At 35.4% G+C, this 10,509-nt stretch overlaps 1 protein-coding gene across 1 annotated transcript in view; it reads left to right on the top strand.

The window, feature by feature from the left end:
- LOC117174188 overlaps nucleotides 1-10,509 on the top strand; it is a 1,286,801-nt gene that overhangs the window by 1,237,743 nt on the left and 38,549 nt on the right. The window lies entirely within an intron of this gene.

Raw genomic sequence — 10,509 nt, 5'->3', positions numbered from 1 at the left:
AGATCTTTAGGCTTGGGAGAAACCTTGGTGTTGATGTTTCTCCGGGTCGTAAAGCATCGCTCTTCATCTATTGGATGCCTGCCCGCGGTTGGTCTTAGTGTCACCTATTTTTCTTCGTTGCCGGCTTGTTCTCGCTGTGGTAGAGTAGGCGTTTCGCTTACATAGCCCCTTTTACGGAGTAGTTCAGCATGGTTTCGCAGACGTTGCTGCGAAAAGTGCGATAGCTCAGGGTGTTTCTCGCACCACAGAGCATGCAGCCGTGCTATGTAACCCCGTTTACGTGCCACACTCGCATCGTAGCAGTCTAGCAAGTCGTGATTCAGTTGCTCCGTCCACCCAAAGGTCATGAGATCCCGCCGATACATCGCATTGAATCCATTTTAATTGGCTCCCCCAGCTCTAGATTGGTCGGCATTGTTGGCCGACCCATTGTCGGGAGCCCTGCGCGTTCTGTTGTTTTGAGCCGCACTAACTACAACTATGTTTGGTCTTGTCATTGTTGTTCCCATGAGAGGCTAGGGAAAGGGGTTCGTCCATCCTTGTAGAGCCCCGCATGCAAGGATAATGCTGCGTACTCTGAGAGGTCGCCCGGTATCCCAGAGTCACCGTTCTAGACACCTCACCCAGGTGCCATCCAGCTTTCGGCACTGTTTTTACACCTCCGCTTGGGGGTTAATTCCTTCGGGACCACCCCTGGACAATTGTCCGCGACTGCATATTTATTTTTGTAACCATATTCAGCAGAAACCCTTGGTACAGAGACCCTCTGTCTGCAACTCGAGGACGCGTTCGGTGGCTTAGTCATAGGCGCTTCGGTTTGATTCTAGCGGAATCAAAACCGAACCGAATTGCGCCCGAACATATATATAAATATATATTGATTTTTTAAAATCTTGTTTAATCACATAAAATATTGAATAATAATTTGCAATATTTTAAGAATCTGAAATCTTATTACATATATTATTATCAGCGTAACAATATTTTTTATAAAGCGGTTCACAGAAATTTGCAGACGGCTATGCACAGCTGTCGGTTATATTTCAGATTTTTTTTTAATAGTTCCAGCTAGGTTAGCCGAGAGGCTTCAGGCGTTAGGAATTAGGAACGTGAAACTTATAGGGTTCGAACACCAAGGCGAATAAAAATTTTTATAGCGTGCGATTATGAACAGTGTAGTGATTGTATTATATTTATTAAACTACCCATCGTACTCTCTACTATAAAATTAGTTCTATAAAATTTAGTGGACATTTGTTTCCGTGTAATTGCTATAGTTGGCGCGATTTTCGTAATGGATATTGCACCAATAGCCGGCTAACATGGTCGGGCCAAAGTTATAATTTCGCCGTTGGGCGGACTTCTAGTAGTCATGGTTGGGCCAACCATAGTACCTAATAGTCGGCAAACAGAGTTTGGCCGTAGTTATCATTTCGGTATATTGGCCTATGCCTGGCTGGAAAAATTAGCCCAACTCCGAGAAAGTTGGCCTGACTATGGCCCAATGGAAAATTCGCACATGGATAAGAGGGTTACAATCCCGATTCCTTCACCTGCACTGGTGTTCCTGCCTTGATTTTTAATTTCTAACCATTTTTTCCATGAAACCCTGTTTGTTTACTAGTATAGTGCAGCAGGTATACGTTCACTCAGAATAAAAATGTTAAGCAGAGCGCAATAGAAAAGGACCGTACCTGAGCTGTACGAAACCTTAAGTTTCGTTTTGGAATCGTTAGAAGTAGGCCAGTCAACAAAGGATTTTAAATGAAAATAATTTATAACAATGAACTTAGTTGTCAGGAAGCTTCCTTAGGGGGTCTTGAAACCCCTCCCAAAATTCGGTAAATTTGTGGGAAGGGGTGCACGAGCCGCCATCTTCCAATATGGCGGATGATTTCACTCTAAATTTTCTTTCGAATAAAAAAGGTTATATAAAATATGCCATAAAGTGAATAGTTTGCCCGAAAAATTGAAAAGATTGAACATTTTTGGAAGTTCATTATTCTTGCATTTATGAGCGATTTCCTCAGTGAAAATAAGTGCAGTTTATTATTTCGAGCTTGGCTGAAGGTAAGCTACCGTGCAATATCGGTAATTTCGTTGTAGCTATATTATTTATTTAATACTGAAAATTATTTTGATCATTTTCAACGCTTAATTTGAAGAAGTTGCTTTCATTTCTCGAAGTAGGGACTTTGTCATTTATCTTTCCTTATGTCTTGACAACGCATCTGCAAATTTTCGAAATTTTAAATTAATTTTTTGATATTAAAAACCGCCTTTTTTGAACCTGTGTCAAAACTCTCGGAAAATCCGAGTTGAGCCTGGGGGTGAAGTAATAACGATGTATTTACTGCAGACCCACTTTTTTCTTCAAACGGTAGAAAACATAATGCACCCATCGTAAATAATCTCAACTCCTTCCATATGCCTGGGACCCTTCGAACTGCATTTCCCAGGGCATGAAGCGACCATGGTCATGTGGCACAGTCGTTTCTGTTTTTGTAAGAGAACCTTTCTTCTCTCGCTAACATTTCACGTCTATTAAACGCGTTTTTTGTATCATAAAAAATCATATCATTACTGATTTTTGCAAGAAGCATTCCAAAGTTGCTGCAATGATCTTATAAAAATTCAGTAATTATCGGATTCAAATTAAGCTTACAACCAAGCTCTGAAGTGAATTTAAACCTTTTGTTTGACACGCCTCGAAAATACTTCTGGCTTCACATCTATTGTTGTTTATATAGAAAGTCGTTTGTAAAATAATAATTTCGAAGATAATCAAACAAGAACAGAAAATTATTCACATTCCATGAAATAATTCAGATTAATACTTCAAGGGGAAGATAAAAAATAACCATTTTTTTTATCTCAATTCTTCTCCCGCTAACATTTCACGTTTATCAAACACGTTTTTTGTATCAGAAAAAATCATATCATTACTGATTTTTGCATGAAGCATTCCAAAGGAGCTCCAATGATCTTATCAAAATTCAGTAATGATCGGATTAAAATTAAGCTAATAATCAAGCTTTACAGTTAACAAATAAATCAAACGAATTTTCAACTAGTTCTTTTTGAGTATTCTTTGTAAATAATATTCCAAAATAAAAAATAGTTTTCAATTTTCCTAGGAATCTAACGAAAATGTTTTATTCTTTTGAAGCCTTTCTTAATTTTTAAAAAGTTTCTCATTTTTTTTAAATCTGTAAAAATCGACAGTTTATTTTAAATTAGGCTGTGGCTATTTGCATCGAAATTTCAGGTCGACTAGCCAAATTTTGTTGGTACAAACTTCGTTTAAATTATATGAAATCATTTCAAGTTTTCAATTAATTTTCAATCTGTTCAAAACTTCCAAACACCTATTAAAATTACTGAAATTTCGTCTAGAAATAATAAGGGTCCAATTGATATTTAAACATCTATATTGAAACATTTCACTTAAACACTAAACCTTTCTTTTTAAAAACAATCAAAATAGTGACGTTCAAAGCTCAAAAGATATTCGAAATTTTAACGATTTAAGTTTTCCCATGTAAAACAATTCAATTTCAAATTGTTTATTTGTAAATATTCGGTTTTCATTTATTCGGCTTGAATAAACCGTCAATTATTGATAAATATGAAATAATTATTATGGCTTGTAATAAAAAAATTTTAAATACCATGAATTAATATTTTACACTGAGCCAATATTTTTAATTTAGTGAAAGCGTTTAGTTACAAAATACATTTTTCCGAAGTAATTTTTTAATTAAAAATAGTAAATATATAGTAATAGTAATAATAGTAATAATAATAAGCTTAATTTTAATCCGATCATTACTGAATTTTAATACGATCAATGGAGCACCTTTGGAATGCTTCATGCAAAAATCAGTAATTATATGATTTTTTTCTGATACAAAAAACGCGTTTCATAGACGTGAAATGTTAGCGGGAGAAGAATGGAGACACAAAAATGGTTATTTTTTTATCTTCCCCTTGAAGTATTAATCTGAATTATTTCATGGAATGTGAATAATTTTCTGTCCTTGTTAGATTATCTTCGAAATTATTATTTTACAAACGACTTTCTATATAAACAACAATAGATGTGAAGCCAGAAGTATTTTCGAGGCGTGTCAAACAAAAGGTTTAAATTCACTTCAGAGCTTGGTTGTAAGCTTAATTTGAATCCGATCATTACTGAATTTTGATAAAATCATTGGAGCACCTTTGGAATGCTTCATGCAAAAATCAGTAATGATATGATTTTTTTATGATACAAAAAACGCGTTTAATAGACGTCAAATGTTAGCTGGAGAAGAAAGGTTCTCTTACAAAAATAGAAACGACTGTGCTTGACTGTACTAACAAGCCCGTTACTCTCTCGCTTGCCCTCGCGTATTTGCTTTGGCGGAAGAGGGACGCCGATAGTCGCCTGTGGCCACATGACCGTGGTCGCTTTATGCCCTGGAAAATGCAGTTCGAAGGGTCCCAGGCATATGGGAGGAGTTAAGATTATTTACGATGGGTGTATTATGTTTTCTACCATTTGAAGAAAAAAGTGGGCCTGCAGTAAATACATCGTTATTACTTCACCCCCTAGGCTCAACTCTGATTTTCCCAGAGTTTTGACACAGGTTCAAAAAAAGGTGGTTTTTAATATCAAAAAATTAATTTAAAATTTCGAAAATTTGCGGATGCGTTGTTAAGACATAAGGAAAGGTAAATGACAAAGTCCCTACTTCGAGAAATGAAAGCAACTTCTTCAAATTAAGCGTTGAAAATGATCAAAATAATTTTCAGTATTAAATAAATAATATAGTTACAACGAAATTATCGATATTGCACGGTAGCTTACCTTCAGCCAAGCTCGAAACAATAAACTGCACTCGTTTTCACTGAGGCAATCGCTCATAAATGCAAGAATAATGAACTTCCAAAAATGTTCAATCTTTTCTATTTTTCGGACAAACTATTCACTTTATGGCAATATTTTATATAACCTTTTTTATTCAGAAGAAAATTTAGAGTGTTTTATTATGTAACTATTTTTTCTCTAAAACAGCCGTTTCCAAGGAAAATCTAAAAACATAAAATCATCCGCCATATTGGATGATGGCGGCTCGAGCGCCCCCCCCCCTCAATTTACTGAATTTTGGGAGGTGTTTCAAGACCTCCTAAGGAAGCTTCCTGACAACTAAGTTTATTGTTATAAATTATTTCCATTTAAGCCTCCTCATTCAGCTTCGTTGACTGGCCTAAAGTACGAAACCCGAAAGAGCAAAAAGCAAAACCTTTTGTTCTCAATCCCTACGTTGGCTATACCCAGGAGTGGTGAGTAGTGGGGCTGATTTTCGTAGACTTCTCGTATCCTCTCCGTGCACTCTTATTATGTCTATATTTGTAGGTTAATAACTAGAAAAGTGATTAACTTTAAAATTGCTTATTATTGGAGATGAAAGAGTAACTTAGAAACTAACGATTGGCGAAGAAACTAAAAATCTATTTTTTCCGCATTCGGTCCCTTTCTTCGCAGACGGTCACATAGGTATATGCACAAAAGAGGAACTGCATTTATTCCTTTTGGGTTCAAAATGCATCACGCAGAAGGAACCATAAGACAGATATTATTTAGAGGTCGCTCATTGCGAATTTGTCTGTGTTTACAGAAAAATGAATTTGTTTGTAGACGGCAGCTTGCAATGCAAAGTTTGACAGAATATAAGGATGAGGCTCATTAAAATTCTTTTTTTTTCTGAAAAAAGAATTCGCGTAAACATGAAAGATTACTATTTTTAAGAATTAATTTATAATAATTGTTTTCTAAAGAACATAAAAATAATTCAAATGCATATAAAAGACCTCTTAAAAAGTGCAAAAGATAAGTAACACTTCTTATCATAAGCGATTTATTTTTTATTCCACGTGGTTCATTTTTAACCCAAAAGGAACAAAAAATAGAAGATCCGAGTTTAGATTTGAACTTTTTTTCAAGATTGAAACTTGAATTTCGCTATTAAAGAACGGCTGAATAATCTTTTCTCTTTTAGTGTTTCAAACGTTTATAAACTATACAAAGGTAATAAACAATGAAGAAAAATTATTTTAAAATAGGTTAAATAAAGAGTCGAATTTTACTTATTTCAGAAAGGGCTCAACACTTTTGGTCTTTATATATTGAAAACGTTCAAAAACAATCCAAAAGTTATAAATAATCAAGAAAATCAAGTACAAGAATGCTTTAATAACGTCAATGGTTATTTTTACTGTGGCTGTCTTCTAATATAAGTTCCAACAAAGTTCCAGATAGGGCCGCAGAGGATTCCGTAAGGCTAATAATTCAATTTTCTATTTCCGACGTTTTCATAAAAGCCTAATAGATCCAGATAGAAAACCGTTTTCGTGTTTAGACGGAAACAGTCTTCTAATGTAAGTTTCGAGAAGGTTCCAAGCAGGACCGCATATGAATATTCGATTTTCCGTTTCTGAAGGTTGCTTCAAAGCTTAAGTTTCAACAAAGTTTCGGATAGGGCTACATAAGATTCCGTCGTGCAAATAATTAAATTTTCTGTTTCCGATGTTCGCTTTAGAGGCGGATAGTAATCTTGAGAAAACTATTCCTGAACTTCGATAAACAGAGTCTTCTAACTTAAGTTCCGACAAAGTTTCGAATAGATCCGCATAATATGCCGTCGGCTATATAATACTATTTTCTTTTTCTGATATCCGCTTGATAGCCAGATTGAGCCAGACAAAAAATCGTTCTCTGACTTAAATGAAGACAGTTTTCTAATGTAAATTCGAAAAAAGATCCTGATAGAGTCCCATAAGGTTTTTTTCAGGCGGATAATTCAATTTTGGTATCCGATGTTCGATTTAGAGCCGTATAGAAGCGGATAGAAAACCATTTTCAAACTTATATGAGAAATCTTTAAACTTAAGTTCCGACATAGTTCCAGATAGGGCCGCATAGGATTTCATCGGGCGAATAGTTCAATTTTTTTATCCGATGTTCGCTTCAAAGCCATATAAAATCGAATAGAAAAACATGTTCGAACTTAGATGAGAAGTCTTTCAACGTATGTTCCGCCAAAGTTCCAAATAGGGCCGCATAAGATTTCATCGGGTGAATAATTCTATTTTTAGTATCCGATGTTCGCTGCAAAGCCGTATAGAACCGGATAGAAAAACCATGTTCGAATTGACATAAAAAGTTTTCTAACTTTAGTTCCGACACAGTTCCAAATGGAGCCCGTTAAGATTTCTTCAGGCGAATAATTCTAATTTTGTATCCGATGTTCGCTTTAAAGCCGTATAGAACCGAATAGAAACCCATTTTCCTACTTAGATGAGAAGTCTTCTGACTGAAGTTCCGACCAAGTTTCAAATAGGGCCACATAAAATTTCGTAGCGCGAATAATTTAATTTTTTGTTTCCGATGTTCGCGTCGAATCCGGATAGATCCAGATATAAAACGGTTCTTGGACTTGGATGAAAGTGCCTTCTAACTTGAATTTCAACAAAGTCCGGGATAGAGACGCATAATATTACATCAAGCCAAGTTTTTTAGATATTGTAGTGGAGTGTCTACGGAATAAAATCATACTAATAACTTTTACGTTAAACCCATTCTAAAGCCACATTTGAATGCAGTAAACAAATAGGTTCAAAATAAAATGGAAATAAAATATTGTTAACTTAAAATTAGATGACTAGTTAGGCCACATGTCGCGAGAGCGGCGCTATTATCGAATGTGTGGCTTCGGTTTTTTCCGATACTTTTCGGCTAAATTCGGAAATGTCGCCACGTTTAAACGGGTTATTTTGATAAAGTAGAATATAGTGTTATATAAATTAAGAAGGAAAAAGTCACTGAAATGATGATAAAGATAATTCGGTATTAAATCCAGATCTAGAAAGAATGGGATAATTTTACCATTGTATGCCGCATTTTACTGTATGTTTTAATTAAATCAATAATAATAACAATAATAATGATGATAATAAGTTCTCGACTTACAAATGGTATACATTTACTGCAAGCAAGCGTTTCCTTCCGTGCCGCATGACTATTTGCTTGAAGTTTTAAAACTTTACAAAATCTGCTTGCGAATTGTTGACTTTCTAAGCCATGCGATAAAACTCTGTAGTACAAGAATCAAGTACTTTGGTAATGGACAATCAAGGATAACTAGATCAATACACATTACGATGGCTATATTTCAACGAGAATCCTTCAGTGCGCTATGGTTCTGTTTAGCGTTGAACCCTTTGAGAAAAATAATAAACAGCATATCTCATGGGTTCAGAATGTATGATAATGAGGATGTACATCGAATGACCCATTTCCTGTACATGGATGACCTGAAGCTGTATGCTAGTGCAGCCCAGAAACTGCAGAAAGTGATCGATTTCACAAAGCATTTTTCCAATGATATCCACATGGAGTTCGGATTAGATAAGTGCAGAACAGGGCATTTAATCAAAGGAGAATTAGGGACCGCAGAATTAGAGAACACGTTCGAAAATAACATCGAGGCAATGGCTGCAGGCTAATCACATAAATATCTGGGTATTCTTGAATCTAATGACTGTCTTCACTACGAGACTCAGATTAATTATGAAGAGTTTTCTCAATTTAGCAAACCAAATGAGGGCAATCAACACATATGCCATCTCTGCCATCACATCCTCCTTCGGGCTCATCAAGTGGTCCAACACCGACCTCGAAAAGTTAAACAGAATCGTCCGCGTAGAAATGACGAAGCACTGAATGCACCACAAAAATTCAGCGATTGAAAGGGTAGTTCTACCACGAAATTTAGGGGGTAGGGGCATTGTAGATGTCAAAAAACTATTTGAGTCACAAGTTACACAGTTGAAGGACTATTTTAACAGCAAGCGAAATGTTGCGTTTTGCAGCACCATCTGCAAAGCGGATCTTGACTACACGCCCTTTAATTTGTCCTCAGATGGGGCCTTGAGTATCAGGGCAGAAACCATAGACGAATTAGAAATACAATGGAGGCAGAAAGCTATCCACGAAGAGCACCCAGAAACGTTAGATCAACATGGAGTGGATAGTGAGGCATCCAATATTTGGCTAAAAAAGGGTGTTTTGTATCCAGAGACAGAATGATTCGTCATTGCGATACAGGACAAGGTTGTCAGCGCCAGGAATTATCGCAAACTCGTGTTACATCAGGACGTGATTGACCGGTGCCGATTATGTAGAGACCAACGAATCCATTGAGTACATTATTGATGGCTGTCGTGTAATGGCTCAGAGAGAATATGCGCACAGACATAATGATGTAGCGGGCACTGTAAATCAACAGCTGGCCCTAAACATAGGTCTCTTGAAAGAATGGATGCCTTTCTATAGATACATTCCAGTGCCCGTTTTAGAAAGCGAAGATTATATCTTATATTAGGTCGGAAGTATCCAAACAGATCACTACATCCCGGCCAAACGACCTGACATCGTGATGCGAGAAAAAAAGGTGGAAGTGTCTACATCATCGACATTGCTTGTCCATTTACCCGAAATTTGCAGTCAATCTATACAAACAAGAGCCACAAGTACAGCGAGTTAAGGCATGAAGTGAAGTCCATATGGAGAAATGTAAATCATGCATCTATAAATCCCATTGTGATTTCGGCTTCAGGCAATGTGCACGCAAGATGCACAGAACAGCTTGAATATTTAGGAGTTAGTAAGCTATCGGTAGCAGCTCAGAAGGCGGGTTTATTAAACACCTGTCGCATTGTAAGAAACTTTCTTGACCATCAGGAAGCAAGCGACTGAAAATTTGTAGAATAACAGATGGTCTCGTAATTATATACCTACAACATCATCGCAGAAGGTTTCAAACATCATATTAGATTGAATTGTAACATCCTAATCTCATCAGTCACTTGACTTAATGCGTGGCTATGATGTATAACCGGGTTTACCCGCGTAAAAGTTTTGAATAAAAGAAATAAGAGCAAATAATGCAAGTAATTTTTAACATTAAAACTTGTGGAAAGAAAAAAAGAATAAGATTTATTTCAATATTGTATTCCTAAAGAGAATAATTCGAATTTTCACTTGAAAATTCCGGACAATTAAAAGAATCCTTTTTACACAAACAAAATATACACTTTATTCGTAAATTTCTACTACAAAAATAAATAAAACTAAAAAATGCTTTAATATAATATCGAAATACTTTTCTGTTACTTTTTTATTCGTAAAAAGTATAATACTTCGAATTTTTACTTGAACATTCCGGATAATTTAAATAATTCATTTTTTGCGCAAAAAAACATACAATCTATTTTTATATTTCTATTTAAAAGATAGAAAACTAAAAAATAATTAAATATAATATTTAGCTATATGATTAATTAATTATTTAATTAGTAATATTATTGACAAATTTAAAATTCAACGAAAACATTTCAGCAAAATAATTTTTTGCAAGCAGATTAGTATTATCAGTTAATTTTTATTTATATAAATATATGTAT

This window comes from Belonocnema kinseyi, chromosome 6 (assembly GCF_010883055.1).
Source record: "Belonocnema kinseyi isolate 2016_QV_RU_SX_M_011 chromosome 6, B_treatae_v1, whole genome shotgun sequence".
NCBI classification, from domain to species: domain Eukaryota; kingdom Metazoa; phylum Arthropoda; class Insecta; order Hymenoptera; family Cynipidae; genus Belonocnema; species Belonocnema kinseyi.
This window is presented reverse-complemented; position numbering and strand designations above follow the sequence as displayed.